Source organism: Amblyomma americanum, unplaced genomic scaffold (genome assembly GCF_052857255.1).
Source record: "Amblyomma americanum isolate KBUSLIRL-KWMA unplaced genomic scaffold, ASM5285725v1 scaffold_58, whole genome shotgun sequence".
NCBI lineage: Eukaryota > Metazoa > Arthropoda > Arachnida > Ixodida > Ixodidae > Amblyomma > Amblyomma americanum.
The window spans coordinates 119,906-147,742 of record NW_027526530.1 but is presented as its reverse complement, the minus strand read 5'-3'; the positions used below and the strand labels follow the sequence as shown (position 1 = coordinate 147,742).

The 27,837-nt window shown below is 53.0% G+C and overlaps 26 non-coding genes across 26 annotated transcripts; all 26 read left to right on the top strand.

Annotated features, from left to right (window-relative positions):
* The first annotated feature begins 1,383 nt into the window (after window positions 1-1,383).
* TRNAI-AAU (transfer RNA isoleucine (anticodon AAU)) lies at window positions 1,384-1,457 on the top strand. The gene has a single exon. It is a non-coding gene; the product is annotated as a tRNA-Ile (tRNA).
* Window positions 1,458-1,604: 147 nt separating this feature from the next.
* Window positions 1,605-1,678, top strand: TRNAI-AAU (transfer RNA isoleucine (anticodon AAU)). The gene has a single exon. It is a non-coding gene; the product is annotated as a tRNA-Ile (tRNA).
* Window positions 1,679-1,825: 147 nt separating this feature from the next.
* On the top strand, window positions 1,826-1,899 carry TRNAI-AAU (transfer RNA isoleucine (anticodon AAU)). Its single transcript has one exon. It is a non-coding gene; the product is annotated as a tRNA-Ile (tRNA).
* Window positions 1,900-2,046: 147 nt separating this feature from the next.
* TRNAI-AAU (transfer RNA isoleucine (anticodon AAU)) lies at window positions 2,047-2,120 on the top strand. The gene has a single exon. It is a non-coding gene; the product is annotated as a tRNA-Ile (tRNA).
* Window positions 2,121-2,267: 147 nt separating this feature from the next.
* Window positions 2,268-2,341, top strand: TRNAI-AAU (transfer RNA isoleucine (anticodon AAU)). The gene has a single exon. It is a non-coding gene; the product is annotated as a tRNA-Ile (tRNA).
* Window positions 2,342-2,709: 368 nt separating this feature from the next.
* On the top strand, window positions 2,710-2,783 carry TRNAI-AAU (transfer RNA isoleucine (anticodon AAU)). Its single transcript has one exon. It is a non-coding gene; the product is annotated as a tRNA-Ile (tRNA).
* A 147-nt stretch (window positions 2,784-2,930) lies between these two features.
* TRNAI-AAU (transfer RNA isoleucine (anticodon AAU)) lies at window positions 2,931-3,004 on the top strand. Its single transcript has one exon. It is a non-coding gene; the product is annotated as a tRNA-Ile (tRNA).
* A 147-nt stretch (window positions 3,005-3,151) lies between these two features.
* Window positions 3,152-3,225, top strand: TRNAI-AAU (transfer RNA isoleucine (anticodon AAU)). The gene has a single exon. It is a non-coding gene; the product is annotated as a tRNA-Ile (tRNA).
* Window positions 3,226-3,372: 147 nt separating this feature from the next.
* On the top strand, window positions 3,373-3,446 carry TRNAI-AAU (transfer RNA isoleucine (anticodon AAU)). Its single transcript has one exon. It is a non-coding gene; the product is annotated as a tRNA-Ile (tRNA).
* A 2,357-nt stretch (window positions 3,447-5,803) lies between these two features.
* TRNAI-AAU (transfer RNA isoleucine (anticodon AAU)) lies at window positions 5,804-5,877 on the top strand. Its single transcript has one exon. It is a non-coding gene; the product is annotated as a tRNA-Ile (tRNA).
* Window positions 5,878-6,024: 147 nt separating this feature from the next.
* Window positions 6,025-6,098, top strand: TRNAI-AAU (transfer RNA isoleucine (anticodon AAU)). Its single transcript has one exon. It is a non-coding gene; the product is annotated as a tRNA-Ile (tRNA).
* A 1,473-nt stretch (window positions 6,099-7,571) lies between these two features.
* TRNAI-AAU (transfer RNA isoleucine (anticodon AAU)) lies at window positions 7,572-7,645 on the top strand. Its single transcript has one exon. It is a non-coding gene; the product is annotated as a tRNA-Ile (tRNA).
* Window positions 7,646-8,455: 810 nt separating this feature from the next.
* Window positions 8,456-8,529, top strand: TRNAI-AAU (transfer RNA isoleucine (anticodon AAU)). Its single transcript has one exon. It is a non-coding gene; the product is annotated as a tRNA-Ile (tRNA).
* A 1,915-nt stretch (window positions 8,530-10,444) lies between these two features.
* Window positions 10,445-10,518, top strand: TRNAI-AAU (transfer RNA isoleucine (anticodon AAU)). The gene has a single exon. It is a non-coding gene; the product is annotated as a tRNA-Ile (tRNA).
* A 368-nt stretch (window positions 10,519-10,886) lies between these two features.
* TRNAI-AAU (transfer RNA isoleucine (anticodon AAU)) lies at window positions 10,887-10,960 on the top strand. Its single transcript has one exon. It is a non-coding gene; the product is annotated as a tRNA-Ile (tRNA).
* A 1,252-nt stretch (window positions 10,961-12,212) lies between these two features.
* On the top strand, window positions 12,213-12,286 carry TRNAI-AAU (transfer RNA isoleucine (anticodon AAU)). The gene has a single exon. It is a non-coding gene; the product is annotated as a tRNA-Ile (tRNA).
* An 810-nt stretch (window positions 12,287-13,096) lies between these two features.
* TRNAI-AAU (transfer RNA isoleucine (anticodon AAU)) lies at window positions 13,097-13,170 on the top strand. The gene has a single exon. It is a non-coding gene; the product is annotated as a tRNA-Ile (tRNA).
* A 6,114-nt stretch (window positions 13,171-19,284) lies between these two features.
* TRNAI-AAU (transfer RNA isoleucine (anticodon AAU)) lies at window positions 19,285-19,358 on the top strand. Its single transcript has one exon. It is a non-coding gene; the product is annotated as a tRNA-Ile (tRNA).
* A 147-nt stretch (window positions 19,359-19,505) lies between these two features.
* TRNAI-AAU (transfer RNA isoleucine (anticodon AAU)) lies at window positions 19,506-19,579 on the top strand. The gene has a single exon. It is a non-coding gene; the product is annotated as a tRNA-Ile (tRNA).
* Window positions 19,580-19,726: 147 nt separating this feature from the next.
* TRNAI-AAU (transfer RNA isoleucine (anticodon AAU)) lies at window positions 19,727-19,800 on the top strand. The gene has a single exon. It is a non-coding gene; the product is annotated as a tRNA-Ile (tRNA).
* A 368-nt stretch (window positions 19,801-20,168) lies between these two features.
* TRNAI-AAU (transfer RNA isoleucine (anticodon AAU)) lies at window positions 20,169-20,242 on the top strand. The gene has a single exon. It is a non-coding gene; the product is annotated as a tRNA-Ile (tRNA).
* Window positions 20,243-22,820: 2,578 nt separating this feature from the next.
* On the top strand, window positions 22,821-22,894 carry TRNAI-AAU (transfer RNA isoleucine (anticodon AAU)). Its single transcript has one exon. It is a non-coding gene; the product is annotated as a tRNA-Ile (tRNA).
* A 368-nt stretch (window positions 22,895-23,262) lies between these two features.
* On the top strand, window positions 23,263-23,336 carry TRNAI-AAU (transfer RNA isoleucine (anticodon AAU)). The gene has a single exon. It is a non-coding gene; the product is annotated as a tRNA-Ile (tRNA).
* Window positions 23,337-24,809: 1,473 nt separating this feature from the next.
* Window positions 24,810-24,883, top strand: TRNAI-AAU (transfer RNA isoleucine (anticodon AAU)). The gene has a single exon. It is a non-coding gene; the product is annotated as a tRNA-Ile (tRNA).
* Window positions 24,884-25,030: 147 nt separating this feature from the next.
* Window positions 25,031-25,104, top strand: TRNAI-AAU (transfer RNA isoleucine (anticodon AAU)). The gene has a single exon. It is a non-coding gene; the product is annotated as a tRNA-Ile (tRNA).
* Window positions 25,105-27,211: 2,107 nt separating this feature from the next.
* Window positions 27,212-27,285, top strand: TRNAI-AAU (transfer RNA isoleucine (anticodon AAU)). The gene has a single exon. It is a non-coding gene; the product is annotated as a tRNA-Ile (tRNA).
* The last annotated feature ends 552 nt before the right edge of the window (window positions 27,286-27,837 follow it).

The window sequence follows — 27,837 nt, the reverse complement described above, 5'->3', positions numbered from 1 at the left end:
CTGGCCACGCAACCGTATTGTGTGCGTAGAAGGACGAATGGAGTGGATTACCTTGATCCCGTGAACCGTAAGTTGGTTAGAGCGTCGCGCTAATAACGCGAAGGTCGTAGGTTCGATCCCTGCGCAGGCCATGATATTTCTTTTTCTCCTGCTCTCAACGCAGCTGACCGTACGTTGCGCAGGGAGAGCCAATTTTACCTCTGCCGCCCACGCAACCGTATTGTGTGGATAGAAGAAGGACGAATGGAGTGGGTTACCTTGATCCCGTGAACCGTTCTGGCCTGCTAGCTCAGTTGGTTAGAGGGTCGTGCTAATAACGCGAAGGTCCTAGGTTCGATCCCTGCGCAGGTCATGGTATTTCTTTTTCTCCTGCTCTCAACGCAGCTGACCGTACGTTGCGCAGGGAGAGCCAATTTTACCTCTGCCGGCCACGCAACCGTATTGTGTGGATAGAAGAAGGACGAATGGAGTGGGTTACCTTGATCCCGTGAACCGTTCTGGCCTGCTAGCTCAGTTGGTTAGAGGGTCGTGCTAATAACGCGAAGGTCCTAGGTTCGATCCCTGCGCAGGCCATGGTATTTCTTTTTCTCCTGCTCTCAACGCAGCTGACCGTACGTTGCGCAGGGAGAGCCAATTTTACCTCTGCCGCCCACGCAACCGTATTGTGTGGATAGAAGAAGGACGAATGGAGTGGGTTACCTTGATCCCGTGAACCGTTCTGGCCTGCTAGCTCAGTTGGTTAGAGGGTCGTGCTAATAACGCGAAGGTCCTAGGTTCGATCCCTGCGCAGGTCATGGTATTTCTTTTTCTCCTGCTCTCAACGCAGCTTACCGTACGTGGCGCAGGGAGAGCCAATTTTACCTCTGCCGCCCACGCAACCGTATTGTGTGGATAGAAGAAGGACGAATGGAGTGGGTTACCTTGATCCCGTGAACCGTTCTGGCCTGCTAGCTCAGTTGGTTAGAGGGTCGTGCTAATAACGCGAAGGTCGTAGGTTCGATCCCTGCGCAGGCCATGGTATTTCTTTTTCTCCTGCTCTCAACGCAGCTTACCGTACGTGGCGCAGGGAGAGCCAATTTTACCTCTGCCGCCCACGCAACCGTATTGTGTGGATAGAAGAAGGACGAATGGAGTGGGTTACCTTGATCCCGTGAACCGTTCTGGCCTGCTAGCTCAGTTGGTTAGAGGGTCGTGCTAATAACGCGAAGGTCCTAGGTTCGATCCCTGCGCAGGTCATGGTATTTCTTTTTCTCCTGCTCTCAACGCAGCTGACCGTACGTTGCGCAGGGAGAGCATATTTTACCTCTGCCGCAGACGCAACCGTATTGTGTGGATAGAAGAAGGACGAATGGAGTGGGTTACCTTGATCCCGTGAACCGTTCTGGCCTGCTAGCTCAGTTGGTTAGAGCGTCGTGCTAATAACGCGAAGGTCCTAGGTTCGATCCCTGCGCAGGCCATGGTATTTCTTTTTCTCCTGCTCTCAACGCAGCTGACCGTACTTTGCGCAGGGAGAGCCAATTTTACCTCTGCCGGCCACGCAACCGTATTGTGTGGATAGAAGAAGGACGAATGGAGTGGGTTACCTTGATCCCGTGAACCGTTCTGGCCTGCTAGCTCAGTTGGTTAGAGCGTCGTGCTAATAACGCGAAGGTCCTAGGTTCGATCCCTGCGCAGGCCATGGTATTTCTTTTTCTCCTGCTCTCAACGCAGCTTACCGTACGTGGCGCAGGGAGAGCCAATTTTACCTCTGCCGGCCACGCAACCGTATTGTGTGGATAGAAGAAGGACGAATGGAGTGGGTTACCTTGATCCCGTGAACCTTTCTGGCCTGCTAGCTCAGTTGGTTAGAGCGTCGTGCTAATAACGCGAAGGTCCTAGGTTCGATCCCTGCGCAGGCCATGGTATTTCTTTTTCTCCTGCTCTCAACGCAGCTGACCGTACGTTGCGCAGGGAGAGCCAATTTTACCTCTGCCGCCCACGCAACCGTATTGTGTGGATAGAAGAAGGACGAATGGAGTGGGTTACCTTGATCCCGTGAACCGTTCTGGCCTGCTAGCTCAGTTGGTTAGAGCGTCGTGCTAATAACGCGAAGGTCCTAGGTTCGATCCCTGCGCAGGCCATGGTATTTCTTTTTCTCCTGCTCTCAACGCAGCTGACCGTACGTTGCGCAGGGAGAGCCAATTTTACCTCTGCCGCCCACGCAACCGTATTGTGTGGATAGAAGAAGGACGAATGGAGTGGGTTACCTTGATCCCGTGAGCCGTTCTGGCCTGCTAGCTCAGTTGGTTAGAGCGTCGTGCTAATAACGCGAAGGTCCTAGGTTCGATCCCTGCGCAGGCCATGATATTTCTTTTTCTCCTGATCTCAACGCAGCTGACCGTACGTTGCGCAGGGAGAGCCAATTTTACCTCTGCCGCCCACGCAACCGTATTGTGTGGATAGAAGAAGGACGAATGGAGTGGGTTACCTTGATCCCGTGAACCGTTCTGGCCTGCTAGCTCAGTTGGTTAGAGCGTCGTGCTAATAACGCGCAGGTCCTAGGTTCGATCCCTGCGCAGGCCATGGTATTTCTTTTTCTCCTGCTCTCAACGCAGCTTACCGTACGTGGCGCAGGGAGAGCCAATTTTACCTCTGCCGGCCACGCAACCGTATTGTGTGGATAGAAGAAGGACGAATGGAGTGGGTTACCTTGATCCCGTGAACCTTTCTGGCCTGCTAGCTCAGTTGGTTAGAGCGTCGTGCTAATAACGCGAAGGTCCTAGGTTCGATCCCTGCGCAGGCCATGGTATTTCTTTTTCTCCTGCTCTCAACGCAGCTGACCGTACGTTGCGCAGGGAGAGCCAATTTTACCTCTGCCGCCCACGCAACCGTATTGTGTGGATAGAAGAAGGACGAATGGAGTGGGTTACCTTGATTCCGTGAACCGTTCTGGCCTGCTAGCTCAGTTGGTTAGAGCGTCGTGCTAATAACGCGAAGGTCCTAGGTTCGATCCCTGCGCAGGCCATGGTATTTCTTTTTCTCCTGCTCTCAACGCAGCTGACCGTACTTTGCGCAGGGAGAGCCAATTTTACCTCTGCCGGCCACGCAACCGTATTGTGTGGATAGAAGAAGGACGAATGGAGTGGGTTACCTTGATCCCGTGAACCTTTCTGGCCTGCTAGCTCAGTTGGTTAGAGCGTCGTGCTAATAACGCGAAGGTCCTAGGTTCGATCCCTGCGCAGGCCATGGTATTTCTTTTTCTCCTGCTCTCAACGCAGCTGACCGTACGTTGCGCAGGGAGAGCCAATTTTACCTCTGCCGCCCACGCAACCGTATTGTGTGGATAGAAGAAGGACGAATGGAGTGGGTTACCTTGATCCCGTGAGCCGTTCTGGCCTGCTAGCTCAGTTGGTTAGAGCGTCGTGCTAATAACGCGAAGGTCCTAGGTTCGATCCCTGCGCAGGCCATGATATTTCTTTTTCTCCTGATCTCAACGCAGCTGACCGTACGTTGCGCAGGGAGAGCCAATTTTACCTCTGCCGCCCACGCAACCGTATTGTGTGGATAGAAGAAGGACGAATGGAGTGGGTTACCTTGATCCCGTGAACCGTTCTGGCCTGCTAGCTCAGTTGGTTAGATCGTCGTGGTAATAACGCGAAGTTCCTAGGTTCGATCCCTGCGCAGGCCATGGTATTTCTTTTTCTCCTGCTCTCAACGTAGCTGACCGTAAGTTGCGCAGGGAGAGCCAATTTTACCTCTGCCGCCCACGCAACCGTATTGTGTGGATAGAAGAAGGACGAATGGAGTGGGTTACCTTGATCCCGTGAACCGTTCTGGCCTGCTAGCTCAGTTGGTTAGATCGTCGTGGTAATAACGCGAAGTTCCTAGGTTCGATCCCTGCGCAGGCCATGATATTTCTTTTTCTCCTGATCTCAACGCAGCTGACCGTAAGTTGCGCAGGGAGAGCCAATTTTACCTCTGCCGCCCACGCAACCGTATTGTGTGGATAGAAGAAGGACGAATGGAGTGGGTTACCTTGATCCCGTGAACCGTTCTGGCCTGCTAGCTCAGTTGGTTAGATCGTCGTGGTAATAACGCGAAGGTCCTAGGTTCGATCCCTGCGCAGGCCATGATATTTCTTTTTCTCCTGATCTCAACGCAGCTGACCGTACGTTGCGCAGGGAGAGCCAATTTTACCTCTGCCGCCCACGCAACCGTATTGTGTGGATAGAAGAAGGACGAATGGAGTGGGTTACCTTGATCCCGTGAACCGTTCTGGCCTGCTAGCTCAGTTGGTTAGATCGTCGTGGTAATAACGCGAAGTTCCTAGGTTCGATCCCTGCGCAGGCCATGGTATTTCTTTTTCTCCTGCTCTCAACGTAGCTGACCGTAAGTTGCGCAGGGAGAGCCAATTTTACCTCTGCCGCCCACGCAACCGTATTGTGTGGATAGAAGAAGGACGAATGGAGTGGGTTACCTTGATCCCGTGAACCGTTCTGGCCTGCTAGCTCAGTTGGTTAGAGCGTCGTGCTAATAACGCGCAGGTCCTAGGTTCGATCCCTGCGCAGGCCATGGTATTTCTTTTTCTCCTGCTCTCAACGTAGCTGACCGTACGTTGCGCAGGGAGAGCCAATTTTACCTCTGCCGCCCACGCAACCGTATTGTGTGGATAGAAGAAGGACGAATGGAGTGGGTTACCTTGATCCCGTGAACCGTTCTGGCCTGCTAGCTCAGTTGGTTAGATCGTCGTGGTAATAACGCGAAGTTCCTAGGTTCGATCCCTGCGCAGGCCATGGTATTTCTTTTTCTCCTGCTCTCAACGTAGCTGACCGTAAGTTGCGCAGGGAGAGCCAATTTTACCTCTGCCGCCCACGCAACCGTATTGTGTGGATAGAAGAAGGACGAATGGAGTGGGTTACCTTGATCCCGTGAACCGTTCTGGCCTGCTAGCTCAGTTGGTTAGAGCGTCGTGCTAATAACGCGCAGGTCCTAGGTTCGATCCCTGCGCAGGCCATGGTATTTCTTTTTCTCCTGCTCTCAACGTAGCTGACCGTACGTTGCGCAGGGAGAGCCAATTTTACCTCTGCCGCCCACGCAACCGTATTGTGTGGATAGAAGAAGGACGAATGGAGTGGGTTACCTTGATCCCGTGAGCCGTTCTGGCCTGCTAGCTCAGTTGGTTAGAGCGTCGTGCTAATAACGCGCAGGTCCTAGGTTCGATCCCTGCGCAGGCCATGGTATTTCTTTTTCTCCTGCTCTCAACGTAGCTGACCGTAAGTTGCGCAGGGAGAGCCAATTTTACCTCTGCCGCCCACGCAACCGTATTGTGTGGATAGAAGAAGGACGAATGGAGTGGGTTACCTTGATCCCGTGAACCGTTCTGGCCTGCTAGCTCAGTTGGTTAGAGGGTCGTGCTAATAACGCGCAGGTCCTAGGTTCGATCCCTGCGCAGGCCATGGTATTTCTTTTTCTCCTGCTCTCAACGTAGCTGACCGTAAGTTGCGCAGGGAGAGCCAATTTTACCTCTGCCGCCCACGCAACCGTATTGTGTGGATAGAAGAAGGACGAATGGAGTGGGTTACCTTGATCCCGTGAACCGTTCTGGCCTGCTAGCTCAGTTGGTTAGAGCGTCGTGCTAATAACGCGCAGGTCCTAGGTTCGATCCCTGCGCAGGCCATGGTATTTCTTTTTCTCCTGATCTCAACGCAGCTGACCGTACGTTGCGCAGGGAGAGCCAATTTTACCTCTGCCGCCCACGCAACCGTATTGTGTGGATAGAAGAAGGACAAATGGAGTGGGTTACCTTGATCCCGTGAACCGTTCTGGCCTGCTAGCTCAGTTGGTTAGAGCGTCGTGCTAATAACGCGAAGGTCCTAGGTTCGATCCCTGCGCAGGCCATGGTATTTCTTTTTCTCCTGATCTCAACGCAGCTGACCGTACGTTGCGCAGGGAGAGCCAATTTTACCTCTGCCGCCCACGCAACCGTATTGTGTGGATAGAAGAAGGACAAATGGAGTGGGTTACCTTGATCCCGTGAACCGTTCTGGCCTGCTAGCTCAGTTGGTTAGAGCGTCGTGCTAATAACGCGAAGGTCCTAGGTTCGATCCCTGCGCAGGCCATGGTATTTCTTTTTCTCCTGCTCTCAACGTAGCTGACCGTAAGTTGCGCAGGGAGAGCCAATTTTACCTCTGCCGCCCACGCAACCGTATTGTGTGGATAGAAGAAGGACGAATGGAGTGGGTTACCTTGATCCCGTGAACCGTTCTGGCCTGCTAGCTCAGTTGGTTAGAGCGTCGTGCTAATAACGCGCAGGTCCTAGGTTCGATCCCTGCGCAGGCCATGGTATTTCTTTTTCTCCTGCTCTCAACGTAGCTGACCGTACGTTGCGCAGGGAGAGCCAATTTTACCTCTGCCGCCCACGCAACCGTATTGTGTGGATAGAAGAAGGACGAATGGAGTGGGTTACCTTGATCCCGTGAACCGTTCTGGCCTGCTTGCTCAATTGGTTAGAGCGTCGTGCTAATAACGCGAAGGTCCTAGGTTCGATCCCTGCGCAGGCCATGGTATTTCTTTTTCTCCTGATCTCAACGCAGCTGACCGTACGTTGCGCAGGGAGAGCCAATTTTACCTCTGCCGCCCACGCAACCGTATTGTGTGGATAGAAGAAGGACGAATGGAGTGGGTTACCTTGATCCCGTGAACCGTTCTGGCCTGCTAGCTCAGTTGGTTAGAGCGTCGTGCTAATAACGCGAAGTTCCTAGGTTCGATCCCTGCGCAGGCCATGATATTTCTTTTTCTCCTGCTCTCAACGCAGTTGACCGTACGTTGCGCAGGGAGAGCTAATTTTACCTCTGCCGCCCACGCAACCGTATTGTGTGGATAGAAGAAGGACAAATGGAGTGGGTTACCTTGATCCTGTGAACCGTTCTGGCCTGCTTGCTCAGTTGGTTAGAGCGCCGTGCTAATAACGCGAAGGTCCTAGGTTCGATCCCTGCGCAGGCCATGGTATTCCTTTTTCTCCTGCTCTCAACGCAGCTGACCGTACGTTGCGCAGGGAGAGCCAATTTTACCTCTGCCGCCCACGCAACCGTATTGTGTGGATAGAAGAAGGACGAATGGAGTGGGTTACCTTGATCCCGTGAACCGTTCTGGCCTGCTTGCTCAATTGGTTAGAGCGTCGTGCTAATAACGCGAAGGTCCTAGGTTCGATCCCTGCGCAGGCCATGGTATTTCTTTTTCTCCTGCTCTCAACGCAGCTGACCGTACGTTGCGCAGGGAGAGCCAATTTTACCTCTGCCGCCCACGCAACCGTATTGTGTGGATAGAAGAAGGACGAATGGAGTGGGTTACCTTGATCCCGTGAACCGTTCTGGCCTGCTAGCTCAGTTGGTTAGAGCGTCGTGCTAATAACGCGAAGTTCCTAGGTTCGATCCCTGCGCAGGCCATGGTATTTCTTTTTCTCCTGCTCTCAACGCAGTTGACCGTACGTTGCGCAGGGAGAGCTAATTTTACCTCTGCCGCCCACGCAACCGTATTGTGTGGATAGAAGAAGGACGAATGGAGTGGGTTACCTTGATCCCGTGAACCGTTCTGGCCTGCTAGCTCAGTTGGTTAGAGCGTCGTGCTAATAACGCGAAGGTCCTAGGTTCGATCCCTGCGCAGGCCATGGTATTTCTTTTTCTCCTGCTCTCAACGCAGCTGACCGTACGTTGCGCAGGGAGAGCCAATTTTACCTCTGCCGCCCACGCAACCGTATTGTGTGGATAGAAGAAGGACGAATGGAGTGGGTTACCTTGATCCCGTGAACCGTTCTGGCCTGCTAGCTCAGTTGGTTAGAGCGTCGTGCTAATAACGCGAAGTTCCTAGGTTCGATCCCTGCGCAGGCCATGGTATTTCTTTTTCTCCTGCTCTCAACGCAGCTGACCGTACGTTGCGCAGGGAGAGCCAATTTTACCTCTGCCGCCCACGCAACCGTATTGTGTGGATAGAAGAAGGACGAATGGAGTGGGTTACCTTGATCCCGTGAACCGTTCTGGCCTGCTAGCTCAATTGGTTAGAGCGTCGTGCTAATAACGCGAAGGTCCTAGGTTCGATCCCTGCGCAGGCCATGGTATTTCTTTTTCTCCTGCTCTCAACGCAGCTGACCGTACGTTGCGCAGGGAGAGCCAATTTTACCTCTGCCGCCCACGCAACCGTATTGTGTGGATAGAAGAAGGACGAATGGAGTGGGTTACCTTGATCCCGTGAACCGTTCTGGCCTGCTAGCTCAGTTGGTTAGAGCGTCGTGCTAATAACGCGAAGTTCCTAGGTTCGATCCCTGCGCAGGCCATGGTATTTCTTTTTCTCCTGCTCTCAACGCAGTTGACCGTACGTTGCGCAGGGAGAGCTAATTTTACCTCTGCCGCCCACGCAACCGTATTGTGTGGATAGAAGAAGGACGAATGGAGTGGGTTACCTTGATCCCGTGAACCGTTCTGGCCTGCTAGCTCAGTTGGTTAGAGCGTCGTGCTAATAACGCGAAGGTCCTAGGTTCGATCCCTGCGCAGGCCATGGTATTTCTTTTTCTCCTGCTCTCAACGCAGCTGACCGTACGTTGCGCAGGGAGAGCCAATTTTACCTCTGCCGCCCACGCAACCGTATTGTGTGGATAGAAGAAGGACGAATGGAGTGTGTTACCTTGATCCCGTGAACCGTTCTGGCCTGCTAGCTCAGTTGGTTAGAGCGTCGTGCTAATAACGCGAAGTTCCTAGGTTCGATCCCTGCGCAGGCCATGGTATTTCTTTTGCTCCTGCTCTCAACGCAGTTGACCGTACGTTGCGCAGGGAGAGCCAATTTTACCTCTGCCGCCCACGCAACCGCATTGTGTGGATAGAAGAAGGACGAATGGAGTGGGTTACCTTGATCCCGTGAACCGTTCTGGCCTGCTTGCTCAATTGGTTAGAGCGTCGTGCTAATAACGCGAAGTTCCTAGGTTCGATCCCTGCGCAGGCCATGGTATTTCTTTTTCTCCTGATCTCAACGCAGCTGACCGTACGTTGCGCAGGGAGAGCCAATTTTACCTCTGCCGCCCACGCAACCGTATTGTGTGGATAGAAGAAGGACAAATGGAGTGGGTTACCTTGATCCTGTGAACCGTTCTGGCCTGCTTGCTCAATTGGTTAGAGCGTCGTGCTAATAACGCGAAGTTCCTAGGTTCGATCCCTGCGCAGGCCATGGTATTTCTTTTTCTCCTGCTCTCAACGCAGCTGACCGTACGTTGCGCAGGGAGAGCCAATTTTACCTCTGCCGCCCACGCAACCGTATTGTGTGGATAGAAGAAGGACGAATGGAGTGGGTTACCTTGATCCCGTGAACCGTTCTGGCCTGCTAGCTCAGTTGGTTAGAGCGTCGTGCTAATAACGCGCAGGTCCTAGGTTCGATCCCTGCGCAGGCCATGGTATTTCTTTTTCTCCTGCTCTCAACGCAGTTGACCGTACGTTGCGCAGGGAGAGCTAATTTTACCTCTGCCGCCCACGCAACCGTATTGTGTGGATAGAAGAAGGACAAATGGAGTGGGTTACCTTGATCCCGTGAACCGTTCTGGCCTGCTAGCTCAGTTGGTTAGAGCGTCGTGCTAATAACGCGAAGTTCCTAGGTTCGATCCCTGCGCAGGCCATGGTATTTCTTTTTCTCCTGCTCTCAACGCAGCTGACCGTACGTTGCGCAGGGAGAGCCAATTTTACCTCTGCCGCCCACGCAACCGTATTGTGTGGATAGAAGAAGGACAAATGGAGTGGGTTACCTTGATCCCGTGAACCGTTCTGGCCTGCTTGCTCAATTGGTTAGAGCGTCGTGCTAATAACGCGAAGTTCCTAGGTTCGATCCCTGCGCAGGCCATGGTATTTCTTTTTCTCCTGCTCTCAACGCAGTTGACCGTACGTTGCGCAGGGAGAGCTAATTTTACCTCTGCCGCCCACGCAACCGTATTGTGTGGATAGAAGAAGGACAAATGGAGTGGGTTACCTTGATCCCGTGAACCGTTCTGGCCTGCTAGCTCAGTTGGTTAGAGCGTCGTGCTAATAACGCGAAGTTCCTAGGTTCGATCCCTGCGCAGGCCATGGTATTTCTTTTTCTCCTGCTCTCAACGCAGTTGACCGTACGTTGCGCAGGGAGAGCTAATTTTACCTCTGCCGCCCACGCAACCGTATTGTGTGGATAGAAGAAGGACAAATGGAGTGGGTTACCTTGATCCTGTGAACCGTTCTGGCCTGCTTGCTCAGTTGGTTAGAGCGCCGTGCTAATAACGCGAAGGTCCTAGGTTCGATCCCTGCGCAGGCCATGGTATTCCTTTTTCTCCTGCTCTCAACGCAGCTGACCGTACGTTGCGCAGGGAGAGCCAATTTTACCTCTGCCGCAAACGCAACCGTATTGTGTGGATAGAAGAACGACGAATGGAGTGGGTTACCTTGATTCCGTGAGACGTTCTGGCCTGCTAGCTCAGTTGGTTAGAGCATCGTGCTAATAACGCGAAGGTCCTAGGTTCGATCCCTGCGCAGGCCATGGTATTTCTTTTTCTCCTGCTATCAACGCAGCTGACCGTACGTTGCGCAGGGAGAGCCAATTTTACCTCTGCCGCCCACGCAACCGTATTGTGTGGATAGAAGAAGGACGAATGGAGTGGGTTACCTTGATCCCGTGAACCGTTCTGGCCTGCTAGCTCAGTTGGTTAGAGCGTCGTGCTAATAACGCGCAGGTCCTAGGTTCGATCCCTGCGCAGGCCATGGTATTTCTTTTTCTCCTGCTCTCAACGTAGCTGACCGTAAGTTGCGCAGGGAGAGCCAATTTTACCTCTGCCGCCCACGCAACCGTATTGTGTGGATAGAAGAAGGACGAATGGAGTGGGTTACCTTGATCCCGTGAACCGTTCTGGCCTGCTAGCTCAGTTGGTTAGAGCGTCGTGCTAATAACGCGAAGGTCCTAGGTTCGATCCCTGCGCAGGCCATGGTATTTCTTTTTCTCCTGCTCTCAACGCAGCTGACCGTACGTTGCGCAGGGAGAGCCAATTTTACCTCTGCCGCCCACGCAACCGTATTGTGTGGATAGAAGAAGGACGAATGGAGTGGGTTACCTTGATCCCGTGAACCGTTCTGGCCTGCTAGCTCAGTTGGTTAGAGCGCCGTGCTAATAACGCGAAGGTCCTAGGTTCGATCCCTGCGCAGGCCATGGTATTTCTTTTTCTCCTGCTCTCAACGTAGCTGACCGTAAGTTGCGCAGGGAGAGCCAATTTTACCTCTGCCGCCCACGCAACCGTATTGTGTGGATAGAAGAAGGACGAATGGAGTGGGTTACCTTGATCCCGTGAACCGTTCTGGCCTGCTAGCTCAGTTGGTTAGAGCGCCGTGCTAATAACGCGAAGGTCCTAGGTTCGATCCCTGCGCAGGCCATGGTATTTCTTTTTCTCCTGCTCTCAACGCAGCTGACCGTACGTTGCGCAGGGAGAGCCAATTTTACCTCTGCCGCCCACGCAACCGTATTGTGTGGATAGAAGAAGGACGAATGGAGTGGGTTACCTTGATCCCGTGAACCGTTCTGGCCTGCTAGCTCAGTTGGTTAGAGCGCCGTGCTAATAACGCGAAGGTCCTAGGTTCGATCCCTGCGCAGGCCATGGTATTTCTTTTTCTCCTGCTCTCAACGTAGCTGACCGTAAGTTGCGCAGGGAGAGCCAATTTTACCTCTGCCGCCCACGCAACCGTATTGTGTGGATAGAAGAAGGACGAATGGAGTGGGTTACCTTGATCCCGTGAACCGTTCTGGCCTGCTAGCTCAGTTGGTTAGAGCGCCGTGCTAATAACGCGAAGGTCCTAGGTTCGATCCCTGCGCAGGCCATGGTATTTCTTTTTCTCCTGCTCTCAACGCAGCTGACCGTACGTTGCGCAGGGAGAGCCAATTTTACCTCTGCCGCCCACGCAACCGTATTGTGTGGATAGAAGAAGGACGAATGGAGTGGGTTACCTTGATCCCGTGAACCGTTCTGGCCTGCTAGCTCAGTTGGTTAGAGCGCCGTGCTAATAACGCGAAGGTCCTAGGTTCGATCCCTGCGCAGGCCATGGTATTTCTTTTTCTCCTGCTCTCAACGTAGCTGACCGTAAGTTGCGCAGGGAGAGCCAATTTTACCTCTGCCGCCCACGCAACCGTATTGTGTGGATAGAAGAAGGACGAATGGAGTGGGTTACCTTGATCCCGTGAACCGTTCTGGCCTGCTAGCTCAGTTGGTTAGAGCGTCGTGCTAATAACGCGAAGGTCCTAGGTTCGATCCCTGCGCAGGCCATGGTATTTCTTTTTCTCCTGCTCTCAACGCAGCTGACCGTACGTTGCGCAGGGAGAGCCAATTTTACCTCTGCCGCCCACGCAACCGTATTGTGTGGATAGAAGAAGGACGAATGGAGTGGGTTACCTTGATCCCGTGAACCGTTCTGGCCTGCTAGCTCAGTTGGTTAGAGCGCCGTGCTAATAACGCGAAGGTCCTAGGTTCGATCCCTGCGCAGGCCATGGTATTTCTTTTTCTCCTGCTCTCAACGTAGCTGACCGTAAGTTGCGCAGGGAGAGCCAATTTTACCTCTGCCGCCCACGCAACCGTATTGTGTGGATAGAAGAAGGACGAATGGAGTGGGTTACCTTGATCCCGTGAACCGTTCTGGCCTGCTAGCTCAGTTGGTTAGAGCGCCGTGCTAATAACGCGAAGGTCCTAGGTTCGATCCCTGCGCAGGCCATGGTATTTCTTTTTCTCCTGCTCTCAACGCAGCTGACCGTACGTTGCGCAGGGAGAGCCAATTTTACCTCTGCCGCCCACGCAACCGTATTGTGTGGATAGAAGAAGGACGAATGGAGTGGGTTACCTTGATCCCGTGAACCGTTCTGGCCTGCTAGCTCAGTTGGTTAGAGCGCCGTGCTAATAACGCGAAGGTCCTAGGTTCGATCCCTGCGCAGGCCATGGTATTTCTTTTTCTCCTGCTCTCAACGCAGCTGACCGTACGTTGCGCAGGGAGAGCCAATTTTACCTCTGCCGCCCACGCAACCGTATTGTGTGGATAGAAGAAGGACGAATGGAGTGGGTTACCTTGATCCCGTGAACCGTTCTGGCCTGCTAGCTCAGTTGGTTAGAGCGTCGTGCTAATAACGCGAAGGTCCTAGGTTCGATCCCTGCGCAGGCCATGGTATTTCTTTTTCTCCTGCTCTCAACGTAGCTGACCGTAAGTTGCGCAGGGAGAGCCAATTTTACCTCTGCCGCCCACGCAACCGTATTGTGTGGATAGAAGAAGGACGAATGGAGTGGGTTACCTTGATCCCGTGAACCGTTCTGGCCTGCTAGCTCAGTTGGTTAGAGCGCCGTGCTAATAACGCGAAGGTCCTAGGTTCGATCCCTGCGCAGGCCATGGTATTCCTTTTTCTCCTGCTCTCAACGCAGCTGACCGTACGTTGCGCAGGGAGAGCCAATTTTACCTCTGCCGCCCACGCAACCGTATTGTGTGGATAGAAGAAGGACGAATGGAGTGGGTTACCTTGATCCCGTGAACCGTTCTGGCCTGCTAGCTCAGTTGGTTAGAGCGCCGTGCTAATAACGCGAAGGTCCTAGGTTCGATCCCTGCGCAGGCCATGGTATTTCTTTTTCTCCTGCTCTCAACGCAGCTGACCGTACGTTGCGCAGGGAGAGCCAATTTTACCTCTGCCGCCCACGCAACCGTATTGTGTGGATAGAAGAAGGACGAATGGAGTGGGTTACCTTGATCCCGTGAACCGTTCTGGCCTGCTAGCTCAGTTGGTTAGAGCGTCGTGCTAATAACGCGAAGTTCCTAGGTTCGATCCCTGCGCAGGCCATGATATTTCTTTTTCTCCTGCTCTCAACGCAGTTGACCGTACGTTGCGCAGGGAGAGCTAATTTTACCTCTGCCGCCCACGCAACCGTATTGTGTGGATAGAAGAAGGACGAATGGAGTGGGTTACCTTGATCCCGTGAACCGTTCTGGCCTGCTAGCTCAGTTGGTTAGAGCGTCGTGCTAATAACGCGAAGTTCCTAGGTTCGATCCCTGCGCAGGCCATGATATTTCTTTTTCTCCTGCTCTCAACGCAGTTGACCGTACGTTGCGCAGGGAGAGCTAATTTTACCTCTGCCGCCCACGCAACCGTATTGTGTGGATAGAAGAAGGACAAATGGAGTGGGTTACCTTGATCCTGTGAACCGTTCTGGCCTGCTTGCTCAGTTGGTTAGAGCGCCGTGCTAATAACGCGAAGGTCCTAGGTTCGATCCCTGCGCAGGCCATGATATTTCTTTTTCTCCTGCTCTCAACGCAGTTGACCGTACGTTGCGCAGGGAGAGCCAATTTTACCTCTGCCGCCCACGCAACCGTATTGTGTGGATAGAAGAAGGACGAATGGAGTGGGTTACCTTGATCCCGTGAACCGTTCTGGCCTGCTAGCTCAGTTGGTTAGAGCGTCGTGCTAATAACGCGAAGTTCCTAGGTTCGATCCCTGCGCAGGCCATGGTATTTCTTTTTCTCCTGCTATCAACGCAGCTGACCGTACGTTGCGCAGGGAGAGCCAATTTTACCTCTGCCGCCCACGCAACCGTATTGTGTGGATAGAAGAAGGACGAATGGAGTGGGTTACCTTGATCCCGTGAACCGTTCTGGCCTGCTAGCTCAGTTGGTTAGAGCGTCGTGCTAATAACGCGAAGTTCCTAGGTTCGATCCCTGCGCAGGCCATGATATTTCTTTTTCTCCTGCTCTCAACGCAGTTGACCGTACGTTGCGCAGGGAGAGCTAATTTTACCTCTGCCGCCCACGCAACCGTATTGTGTGGATAGAAGAAGGACAAATGGAGTGTGTTACCTTGATCCCGTGAACCGTTCTGGCCTGCTTGCTCAGTTGGTTAGAGCGCCGTGCTAATAACGCGAAGGTCCTAGGTTCGATCCCTGCGCAGGCCATGGTATTCCATTTTCTCCTGCTCTCAACGCAGCTGACCGTACGTTGCGCAGGGAGAGCCAATTTTACCTCTGCCGCCCACGCAACCGTATTGTGTGGATAGAAGAAGGACGAATGGAGTGGGTTACCTTGATCCCGTGAACCGTTCTGGCCTGCTAGCTCAGTTGGTTAGAGCGTCGTGCTAATAACGCGAAGTTCCTAGGTTCGATCCCTGCGCAGGCCATGGTATTTCTTTTTCTCCTGCTATCAACGCAGCTGACCGTACGTTGCGCAGGGAGAGCCAATTTTACCTCTGCCGCCCACGCAACCGTATTGTGTGGATAGAAGAAGGACGAATGGAGTGGGTTACCTTGATCCCGTGAACCGTTCTGGCCTGCTAGCTCAGTTGGTTAGAGCGTCGTGCTAATAACGCGAAGTTCCTAGGTTCGATCCCTGCGCAGGCCATGATATTTCTTTTTCTCCTGCTCTCAACGCAGTTGACCGTACGTTGCGCAGGGAGAGCCAATTTTACCTCTGCCGCCCACGCAACCGTATTGTGTGGATAGAAGAAGGACGAATGGAGTGGGTTACCTTGATCCCGTGAACCGTTCTGGCCTGCTAGCTCAGTTGGTTAGAGCGTCGTGCTAATAACGCGAAGTTCCTAGGTTCGATCCCTGCGCAGGCCATGATATTTCTTTTTCTCCTGCTCTCAACGCAGTTGACCGTACGTTGCGCAGGGAGAGCTAATTTTACCTCTGCCGCCCACGCAACCGTATTGTGTGGATAGAAGAAGGACAAATGGAGTGTGTTACCTTGATCCCGTGAACCGTTCTGGCCTGCTTGCTCAGTTGGTTAGAGCGCCGTGCTAATAACGCGAAGGTCCTAGGTTCGATCCCTGCGCAGGCCATGGTATTCCATTTTCTCCTGCTCTCAACGCAGCTGACCGTACGTTGCGCAGGGAGAGCCAATTTTACCTCTGCCGCCCACGCAACCGTATTGTGTGGATAGAAGAAGGACGAATGGAGTGGGTTACCTTGATCCCGTGAACCGTTCTGGCCTGCTAGCTCAGTTGGTTAGAGCGTCGTGCTAATAACGCGAAGTTCCTAGGTTCGATCCCTGCGCAGGCCATGGTATTTCTTTTTCTCCTGCTATCAACGCAGCTGACCGTACGTTGCGCAGGGAGAGCCAATTTTACCTCTGCCGCCCACGCAACCGTATTGTGTGGATAGAAGAAGGACGAATGGAGTGGGTTACCTTGATCCCGTGAACCGTTCTGGCCTGCTAGCTCAGTTGGTTAGAGCGTCGTGCTAATAACGCGAAGTTCCTAGGTTCGATCCCTGCGCAGGCCATGATATTTCTTTTTCTCCTGCTCTCAACGCAGTTGACCGTACGTTGCGCAGGGAGAGCTAATTTTACCTCTGCCGCCCACGCAACCGTATTGTGTGGATAGAAGAAGGACAAATGGAGTGTGTTACCTTGATCCTGTGAACCGTTCTGGCCTGCTTGCTCAGTTGGTTAGAGCGCCGTGCTAATAACGCGAAGGTCCTAGGTTCGATCCCTGCGCAGGCCATGGTATTTCTTTTTCTCCTGATCTCAACGCAGCTGACCGTACGTTGCGCAGGGAGAGCCAATTTTACCTCTGCCGCCCACGCAACCGTATTGTGTGGATAGAAGAAGGACGAATGGAGTGTGTTACCTTGATCCCGTGAACCGTTCTGGCCTGCTAGCTCAGTTGGTTAGAGCGTCGTGCTAATAACGCGAAGTTCCTAGGTTCGATCCCTGCGCAGGCCATGGTATTTCTTTTGCTCCTGCTCTCAACGCAGTTGACCGTACGTTGCGCAGGGAGAGCCAATTTTACCTCTGCCGCCCACGCAACCGTATTGTGTGGATAGAAGAAGGACGAATGGAGTGGGTTACCTTGATCCCGTGAACCGTTCTGGCCTGCTAGCTCAGTTGGTTAGAGCGTCGTGCTAATAACGCGAAGTTCCTAGGTTCGATCCCTGCGCAGGCCATGGTATTTCTTTTGCTCCTGCTCTCAACGCAGTTGACCGTACGTTGCGCAGGGAGAGCCAATTTTACCTCTGCCGCCCACGCAACCGCATTGTGTGGATAGAAGAAGGACGAATGGAGTGGGTTACCTTGATCCCGTGAACCGTTCTGGCCTGCTTGCTCAATTGGTTAGAGCGTCGTGCTAATAACGCGAAGTTCCTAGGTTCGATCCCTGCGCAGGCCATGGTATTTCTTTTTCTCCTGATCTCAACGCAGCTGACCGTACGTTGCGCAGGGAGAGCCAATTTTACCTCTGCCGCCCACGCAACCGTATTGTGTGGATAGAAGAAGGACAAATGGAGTGGGTTACCTTGATCCTGTGAACCGTTCTGGCCTGCTTGCTCAATTGGTTAGAGCGTCGTGCTAATAACGCGAAGTTCCTAGGTTCGATCCCTGCGCAGGCCATGGTATTTCTTTTTCTCCTGCTCTCAACGCAGCTGACCGTACGTTGCGCAGGGAGAGCCAATTTTACCTCTGCCGCCCACGCAACCGTATTGTGTGGATAGAAGAAGGACGAATGGAGTGGGTTACCTTGATCCCGTGAACCGTTCTGGCCTGCTAGCTCAGTTGGTTAGAGCGTCGTGCTAATAACGCGAAGTTCCTAGGTTCGATCCCTGCGCAGGCCATGATATTTCTTTTTCTCCTGCTCTCAACGCAGTTGACCGTACGTTGCGCAGGGAGAGCTAATTTTACCTCTGCCGCCCACGCAACCGTATTGTGTGGATAGAAGAAGGACAAATGGAGTGGGTTACCTTGATCCTGTGAACCGTTCTGGCCTGCTAGCTCAGTTGGTTAGAGCGTCGTGCTAATAACGCGAAGTTCCTAGGTTCGATCCCTGCGCAGGCCATGGTATTTCTTTTGCTCCTGCTCTCAACGCAGTTGACCGTACGTTGCGCAGGGAGAGCCAATTTTACCTCTGCCGCCCACGCAACCGCATTGTGTGGATAGAAGAAGGACGAATGGAGTGGGTTACCTTGATCCCGTGAACCGTTCTGGCCTGCTTGCTCAATTGGTTAGAGCGTCGTGCTAATAACGCGAAGTTCCTAGGTTCGATCCCTGCGCAGGCCATGGTATTTCTTTTTCTCCTGATCTCAACGCAGCTGACCGTACGTTGCGCAGGGAGAGCCAATTTTACCTCTGCCGCCCACGCAACCGTATTGTGTGGATAGAAGAAGGACAAATGGAGTGGGTTACCTTGATCCTGTGAACCGTTCTGGCCTGCTTGCTCAATTGGTTAGAGCGTCGTGCTAATAACGCGAAGTTCCTAGGTTCGATCCCTGCGCAGGCCATGGTATTTCTTTTTCTCCTGCTCTCAACGCAGCTGACCGTACGTTGCGCAGGGAGAGCTAATTTTACCTCTGCCGCCCACGCAACCGTATTGTGTGGATAGAAGAAGGACGAATGGAGTGGGTTACCTTGATCCTGTGAACCGTTCTGGCCTGCTTGCTCAATTGGTTAGAGCGTCGTGCTAATAACGCGAAGTTCCTAGGTTCGATCCCTGCGCAGGCCATGGTATTTCTTTTTCTCCTGCTCTCAACGCAGCTGACCGTACGTTGCGCAGGGAGAGCTAATTTTACCTCTGCCGCCCACGCAACCGTATTGTGTGGATAGAAGAAGGACAAATGGAGTGGGTTACCTTGATCCTGTGAACCGTTCTGGCCTGCTTGCTCAATTGGTTAGAGCGTCGTGCTAATAACGCGAAGTTCCTAGGTTCGATCCCTGCGCAGGCCATGGTATTTCTTTTTCTCCTGCTCTCAACGCAGCTGACCGTACGTTGCGCAGGGAGAGCCAATTTTACCTCTGCCGCCCACGCAACCGTATTGTGTGGATAGAAGAAGGACGAATGGAGTGGGTTACCTTGATCCCGTGAACCGTTCTGGCCTGCTAGCTCAGTTGGTTAGAGCGTCGTGCTAATAACGCGAAGTTCCTAGGTTCGATCCCTGCGCAGGCCATGGTATTTCTTTTTCTCCTGCTCTCAACGCAGTTGACCGTACGTTGCGCAGGGAGAGCTAATTTTACCTCTGCCGCCCACGCAACCGTATTGTGTGGATAGAAGAAGGACAAATGGAGTGGGTTACCTTGATCCTGTGAACCGTTCTGGCCTGCTTGCTCAGTTGGTTAGAGCGCCGTGCTAATAACGCGAAGGTCCTAGGTTCGATCCCTGCGCAGGCCATGGTATTCCTTTTTCTCCTGCTCTCAACGCAGCTGACCGTACGTTGCGCAGGGAGAGCCAATTTTACCTCTGCCGCAAACGCAACCGTATTGTGTGGATAGAAGAACGACGAATGGAGTGGGTTACCTTGATTCCGTGAGACGTTCTGGCCTGCTAGCTCAGTTGGTTAGAGCATCGTGCTAATAACGCGAAGGTCCTAGGTTCGATCCCTGCGCAGGCCATGGTATTTCTTTTTCTCCTGCTATCAACGCAGCTGACCGTACGTTGCGCAGGGAGAGCCAATTTTACCTCTGCCGCCCACGCAACCGTATTGTGTGGATAGAAGAAGGACGAATGGAGTGGGTTACCTTGATCCCGTGAACCGTTCTGGCCTGCTAGCTCAGTTGGTTAGAGCGTCGTGCTAATAACGCGAAGGTCCTAGGTTCGATCCCTGCGCAGGCCATGGTATTTCTTTTTCTCCTGCTCTCAACGTAGCTGACCGTAAGTTGCGCAGGGAGAGCCAATTTTACCTCTGCCGCCCACGCAACCGTATTGTGTGGATAGAAGAAGGACGAATGGAGTGGGTTACCTTGATCCCGTGAACCGTTCTGGCCTGCTAGCTCAGTTGGTTAGAGCGTCGTGCTAATAACGCGAAGGTCCTAGGTTCGATCCCTGCGCAGGCCATGGTATTTCTTTTTCTCCTGCTCTCAACGCAGCTGACCGTACGTTGCGCAGGGAGAGCCAATTTTACCTCTGCCGCCCACGCAACCGTATTGTGTGGATAGAAGAAGGACGAATGGAGTGGGTTACCTTGATCCCGTGAACCGTTCTGGCCTGCTAGCTCAGTTGGTTAGAGCGTCGTGCTAATAACGCGCAGGTCCTAGGTTCGATCCCTGCGCAGGCCATGGTATTTCTTTTTCTCCTGCTCTCAACGTAGCTGACCGTAAGTTGCGCAGGGAGAGCCAATTTTACCTCTGCCGCCCACGCAACCGTATTGTGTGGATAGAAGAAGGACGAATGGAGTGGGTTACCTTGATCCCGTGAACCGTTCTGGCCTGCTAGCTCAGTTGGTTAGAGCGTCGTGCTAATAACGCGAAGGTCCTAGGTTCGATCCCTGCGCAGGCCATGGTATTTCTTTTTCTCCTGCTCTCAACGCAGCTGACCGTACGTTGCGCAGGGAGAGCCAATTTTACCTCTGCCGCCCACGCAACCGTATTGTGTGGATAGAAGAAGGACGAATGGAGTGGGTTACCTTGATCCCGTGAACCGTTCTGGCCTGCTAGCTCAGTTGGTTAGAGCGTCGTGCTAATAACGCGAAGTTCCTAGGTTCGATCCCTGCGCAGGCCATGATATTTCTTTTTCTCCTGCTCTCAACGCAGTTGACCGTACGTTGCGCAGGGAGAGCTAATTTTACCTCTGCCGCCCACGCAACCGTATTGTGTGGATAGAAGAAGGACAAATGGAGTGGGTTACCTTGATCCTGTGAACCGTTCTGGCCTGCTTGCTCAGTTGGTTAGAGCGCCGTGCTAATAACGCGAAGGTCCTAGGTTCGATCCCTGCGCAGGCCATGATATTCCTTTTTCTCCTGCTCTCAACGCAGCTGACCGTACGTTGCGCAGGGAGAGCCAATTTTACCTCTGCCGCCCACGCAACCGTATTGTGTGGATAGAAGAAGGACGAATGGAGTGGGTTACCTTGATCCCGTGAACCGTTCTGGCCTGCTAGCTCAGTTGGTTAGAGCGTCGTGCTAATAACGCGAAGTTCCTAGGTTCGATCCCTGCGCAGGCCATGATATTTCTTTTTCTCCTGCTCTCAACGCAGTTGACCGTACGTTGCGCAGGGAGAGCTAATTTTACCTCTGCCGCCCACGCAACCGTATTGTGTGGATAGAAGAAGGACGAATGGAGTGGGTTACCTTGATCCCGTGAACCGTTCTGGCCTGCTAGCTCAGTTGGTTAGAGCGTCGTGCTAATAACGCGAAGTTCCTAGGTTCGATCCCTGCGCAGGCCATGATATTTCTTTTTCTCCTGCTCTCAACGCAGTTGACCGTACGTTGCGCAGGGAGAGCTAATTTTACCTCTGCCGCCCACGCAACCGTATTGTGTGGATAGAAGAAGGACAAATGGAGTGGGTTACCTTGATCCTGTGAACCGTTCTGGCCTGCTTGCTCAGTTGGTTAGAGCGCCGTGCTAATAACGCGAAGGTCCTAGGTTCGATCCCTGCGCAGGCCATGATATTTCTTTTTCTCCTGCTCTCAACGCAGTTGACCGTACGTTGCGCAGGGAGAGCCAATTTTACCTCTGCCGCCCACGCAACCGTATTGTGTGGATAGAAGAAGGACGAATGGAGTGGGTTACCTTGATCCCGTGAACCGTTCTGGCCTGCTAGCTCAGTTGGTTAGAGCGTCGTGCTAATAACGCGAAGTTCCTAGGTTCGATCCCTGCGCAGGCCATGATATTTCTTTTTCTCCTGCTCTCAACGCAGTTGACCGTACGTTGCGCAGGGAGAGCTAATTTTACCTCTGCCGCCCACGCAACCGTATTGTGTGGATAGAAGAAGGACAAATGGAGTGGGTTACCTTGATCCTGTGAACCGTTCTGGCCTGCTTGCTCAGTTGGTTAGAGCGCCGTGCTAATAACGCGAAGTTCCTAGGTTCGATCCCTGCGCAGGCCATGATATTTCTTTTTCTCCTGCTCTCAACGCAGTTGACCGTACGTTGCGCAGGGAGAGCTAATTTTACCTCTGCCGCCCACGCAACCGTATTGTGTGGATAGAAGAAGGACGAATGGAGTGGGTTACCTTGATCCCGTGAACCGTTCTGGCCTGCTAGCTCAGTTGGTTAGAGCGTCGTGCTAATAACGCGAAGTTCCTAGGTTCGATCCCTGCGCAGGCCATGATATTTCTTTTTCTCCTGCTCTCAACGCAGTTGACCGTACGTTGCGCAGGGAGAGCTAATTTTACCTCTGCCGCCCACGCAACCGTATTGTGTGGATAGAAGAAGGACAAATGGAGTGGGTTACCTTGATCCTGTGAACCGTTCTGGCCTGCTTGCTCAGTTGGTTAGAGCGCCGTGCTAATAACGCGAAGGTCCTAGGTTCGATCCCTGCGCAGGCCATGATATTTCTTTTTCTCCTGCTCTCAACGCAGTTGACCGTACGTTGCGCAGGGAGAGCCAATTTTACCTCTGCCGCCCACGCAACCGTATTGTGTGGATAGAAGAAGGACGAATGGAGTGGGTTACCTTGATCCCGTGAACCGTTCTGGCCTGCTAGCTCAGTTGGTTAGAGCGTCGTGCTAATAACGCGAAGTTCCTAGGTTCGATCCCTGCGCAGGCCATGATATTTCTTTTTCTCCTGCTCTCAACGCAGTTGACCGTACGTTGCGCAGGGAGAGCTAATTTTACCTCTGCCGCCCACGCAACCGTATTGTGTGGATAGAAGAAGGACAAATGGAGTGGGTTACCTTGATCCTGTGAACCGTTCTGGCCTGCTTGCTCAGTTGGTTAGAGCGCCGTGCTAATAACGCGAAGGTCCTAGGTTCGATCCCTGCGCAGGCCATGGTATTCCATTTTCTCCTGCTCTCAACGCAGCTGACCGTACGTTGCGCAGGGAGAGCCAATTTTACCTCTGCCGCAAACGCAACCGTATTGTGTGGATAGAAGAACGACGAATGGAGTGGGTTACCTTGATTCCGTGAGACGTTCTGGCCTGCTAGCTCAGTTGGTTAGAGCATCGTGCTAATAACGCGAAGGTCCTAGGTTCGATCCCTGCGCAGGCCATGGTATTTCTTTTTCTCCTGCTATCAACGCAGCTGACCGTACGTTGCGCAGGGAGAGCCAATTTTACCTCTGCCGCCCACGCAACCGTATTGTGTGGATAGAAGAAGGACGAATGGAGTGGGTTACCTTGATCCCGTGAACCGTTCTGGCCTGCTAGCTCAGTTGGTTAGAGCGTCGTGCTAATAACGCGCAGGTCCTAGGTTCGATCCCTGCGCAGGCCATGGTATTTCTTTTTCTCCTGCTCTCAACGTAGCTGACCGTAAGTTGCGCAGGGAGAGCCAATTTTACCTCTGCCGCCCACGCAACCGTATTGTGTGGATAGAAGAAGGACGAATGGAGTGGGTTACCTTGATCCCGTGAACCGTTCTGGCCTGCTAGCTCAGTTGGTTAGAGCGTCGTGCTAATAACGCGAAGGTCCTAGGTTCGATCCCTGCGCAGGCCATGGTATTTCTTTTTCTCCTGCTCTCAACGCAGCTGACCGTACGTTGCGCAGGGAGAGCCAATTTTACCTCTGCCGCCCACGCAACCGTATTGTGTGGATAGAAGAAGGACGAATGGAGTGGGTTACCTTGATCCCGTGAACCGTTCTGGCCTGCTAGCTCAGTTGGTTAGAGCGTCGTGCTAATAACGCGAAGTTCCTAGGTTCGATCCCTGCGCAGGCCATGATATTTCTTTTTCTCCTGCTCTCAACGCAGTTGACCGTACGTTGCGCAGGGAGAGCCAATTTTACCTCTGCCGCCCACGCAACCGTATTGTGTGGATAGAAGAAGGACGAATGGAGTGGGTTACCTTGATCCCGTGAACCGTTCTGGCCTGCTAGCTCAGTTGGTTAGAGCGTCGTGCTAATAACGCGAAGTTCCTAGGTTCGATCCCTGCGCAGGCCATGATATTTCTTTTTCTCCTGCTCTCAACGCAGTTGACCGTACGTTGCGCAGGGAGAGCCAATTTTACCTCTGCCGCCCACGCAACCGTATTGTGTGGATAGAAGAAGGACGAATGGAGTGGGTTACCTTGATCCCGTGAACCGTTCTGGCCTGCTAGCTCAGTTGGTTAGAGCGTCGTGCTAATAACGCGAAGTTCCTAGGTTCGATCCCTGCGCAGGCCATGATATTTCTTTTTCTCCTGCTCTCAACGCAGTTGACCGTACGTTGCGCAGGGAGAGCCAATTTTACCTCTGCCGCCCACGCAACCGTATTGTGTGGATAGAAGAAGGACGAATGGAGTGGGTTACCTTGATCCCGTGAACCGTTCTGGCCTGCTAGCTCAGTTGGTTAGAGCGTCGTGCTAATAACGCGAAGTTCCTAGGTTCGATCCCTGCGCAGGCCATGGTATTTCTTTTTCTCCTGCTCTCAACGCAGTTGACCGTACGTTGCGCAGGGAGAGCCAATTTTACCTCTGCCGCCCACGCAACCGTATTGTGTGGATAGAAGAAGGACGAATGGAGTGGGTTACCTTGATCCCGTGAACCGTTCTGGCCTGCTAGCTCAGTTGGTTAGAGCGTCGTGCTAATAACGCGAAGTTCCTAGGTTCGATCCCTGCGCAGGCCATGATATTTCTTTTTCTCCTGCTCTCAACGCAGTTGACCGTACGTTGCGCAGGGAGAGCCAATTTTACCTCTGCCGCCCACGCAACCGTATTGTGTGGATAGAAGAAGGACGAATGGAGTGGGTTACCTTGATCCCGTGAACCGTTCTGGCCTGCTAGCTCAGTTGGTTAGAGCGTCGTGCTAATAACGCGAAGTTCCTAGGTTCGATCCCTGCGCAGGCCATGGTATTTCTTTTTCTCCTGCTCTCAACGCAGCTGACCGTACGTTGCGCAGGGAGAGCCAATTTTACCTCTGCCGCAAACGCAACCGTATTGTGTGGATAGAAGAACGACGAATGGAGTGGGTTACCTTGATTCCGTGAGACGTTCTGGCCTGCTAGCTCAGTTGGTTAGAGCATCGTGCTAATAACGCGAAGGTCCTAGGTTCGATCCCTGCGCAGGCCATGGTATTTCTTTTTCTCCTGCTCTCAACGTAGCTGACCGTAAGTTGCGCAGGGAGAGCCAATTTTACCTCTGCCGCCCACGCAACCGTATTGTGTGGATAGAAGGAGGACGAATGGAGTGGGTTACCTTGATCCCGTGAACCGTTCTGGCCTGCTAGCTCAGTTGGTTAGAGCGTCGTGCTAATAACGCGAAGGTCCTAGGTTCGATCCCTGCGCAGGCCATGGTATTTCTTTTTCTCCTGCTCTCAACGCAGCTGACCGTACGTTGCGCAGGGAGAGCCAATTTTACCTCTGCCGCCCACGCAACCGTATTGTGTGGATAGAAGAAGGACGAATGGAGTGTGTTACCTTGATCCCGTGAACCGTTCTGGCCTGCTAGCTCAGTTGGTTAGAGCGTCGTGCTAATAACGCGAAGTTCCTAGGTTCGATCCCTGCGCAGGCCATGGTATTTCTTTTGCTCCTGCTCTCAACGCAGTTGACCGTACGTTGAGCAGGGAGAGCCAATTTTACCTCTGCCGCCCACGCAACCGTATTGTGTGGATAGAAGAAGGACGAATGGAGTGGGTTACCTTGATTCCGTGAGACGTTCTGGCCTGCTAGCTCAGTTGGTTAGAGCGTCGTGCTAATAACGCGAAGTTCCTAGGTTCGATCCCTGCGCAGGCCATGGTATTTCTTTTTCTCCTGCTCTCAACGCAGTTGACCGTACGTTGCGCAGGGAGAGCCAATTTTACCTCTGCCGCCCACGCAACCGTATTGTGTGGATAGAAGGACGAATGGAGTGGGTTACCTTGATTCCGTGAGACGTTCTGGCCTGCTAGCTCAGTTGGTTAGAGCGTCGTGCTAATAACGCGAAGTTCCTAGGTTCGATCCCTGCGCAGGCCATGGTATTTCTTTTTCTCCTGCTCTCAACGCAGTTGACCGTACGTTGCGCAGGGAGAGCCAATTTTACCTCTGCCGCCCACGCAACCGTATTGTGTGGATAGAAGAAGGACGAATGGAGTGGGTTACCTTGATTCCGTGAGACGTTCTGGCCTGCTAGCTCAGTTGGTTAGAGCGTCGTGCTAATAACGCGTGCTAGCTCAGTTGGTTAGAGCGTCGTGCTAATAACGCGAAGTTCCTAGGTTCGATCCCTGCGCAGGCCATGGTATTTCTTTTTCTCCTGCTCTCAACGCAGCTGACCGTACGTTGCGCAGGGAGAGCCAATTTTACCTCTGCCGCCCACGCAACCGTATTGTGTGGATAGAAGAAGGACGAATGGAGTGGGTTACCTTGATCCCGTGAACCGTTCTGGCCTGCTAGCTCAGTTGGTTAGAGCGTCGTGCTAATAACGCGTGCTAGCTCAGTTGGTTAGAGCGTCGTGCTAATAACGCGAAGGTCCTAGGTTCGATCCCTGCGCAGGCCATGGTATTTCTTTTTCTCCTGCTCTCAACGCAGCTGACCGTACGTTGCGCAGGGAGAGCCAATTTTACCTCTGCCGCCCACGCAACCGTATTGTGTGGATAGAAGAAGGACGAATGGAGTGGGTTACCTTGATTCCGTGAGACGTTCTGGCCTGCTAGCTCAGTTGGTTAGAGCGTCGTGCTAATAACGCGTGCTAGCTCAGTTGGTTAGAGCGTCGTGCTAATAACGCGAAGTTCCTAGGTTCGATCCCTGCGCAGGCCATGGTATTTCTTTTTCTCCTGCTCTCAACGCAGCTGACCGTACGTTGCGCAGGGAGAGCCAATTTTACCTCTGCCGCCCACGCAACCGTATTGTGTGGATAGAAGAAGGACGAATGGAGTGGGTTACCTTGATTCCGTGAGACGTTCTGGCCTGCTAGCTCAGTTGGTTAGAGCGTCGTGCTAATAACGCGTGCTAGCTCAGTTGGTTAGAGCGTCGTGCTAATAACGCGAAGTTCCTAGGTTCGATCCCTGCGCAGGCCATGGTATTTCTTTTTCTCCTGCTCTCAACGCAGCTGACCGTACGTTGCGCAGGGAGAGCCAATTTTACCTCTGCCGCCCACGCAACCGTATTGTGTGGATAGAAGAAGGACGAATGGAGTGGGTTACCTTGATCCCGTGAACCGTTCTGGCCTGCTAGCTCAGTTGGTTAGAGCGTCGTGCTAATAACGCGTGCTAGCTCAGTTGGTTAGAGCGTCGTGCTAATAACGCGAAGGTCCTAGGTTCGATCCCTGCGCAGGCCATGGTATTTCTTTTTCTCCTGCTCTCAACGCAGCTGACCGTACGTTGCGCAGGGAGAGCCAATTTTACCTCTGCCGCCCACGCAACCGTATTGTGTGGATAGAAGAAGGACGAATGGAGTGGGTTACCTTGATCCCGTGAACCGTTCTGGCCTGCTAGCTCAGTTGGTTAGAGCGTCGTGCTAATAACGCGAAGGTCCTAGGTTCGATCCCTGCGCAGGCCATGGTATTTCTTTTTCTCCTGCTCTCAACGCAGCTGACCGTACGTTGCGCAGGGAGAGCCAATTTTACCTCTGCCGCCCACGCAACCGTATTGTGTGGATAGAAGAAGGACGAATGGAGTGGGTTACCTTGATCCCGTGAACCGTTCTGGCCTGCTAGCTCAGTTGGTTAGAGCGTCGTGCTAATAACGCGAAGGTCCTAGGTTCGATCCCTGTGCAGGCCATGGTATTTCTTTTTCTCCTGCTCTCAACGCAGTTGACCGTACGTTGCGCAGGGAGAGCCAATTTTACCTCTGCCGCCCACGCAACCGTATTGTGTGGATAGAAGAAGGACGAATGGAGTGGGTTACCTTGATTCCGTGAGACGTTCTGGCCTGCTAGCTCAGTTGGTTAGAGCGTCGTGCTAATAACGCGTGCTAGCTCAGTTGGTTAGAGCGTCGTGCTAATAACGCGAAGGTCCTAGGTTCGATCCCTGCGCAGGCCATGGTATTTCTTTTTCTCCTGCTCTCAACGCAGCTGACCGTACGTTGCGCAGGGAGAGCCAATTTTACCTCT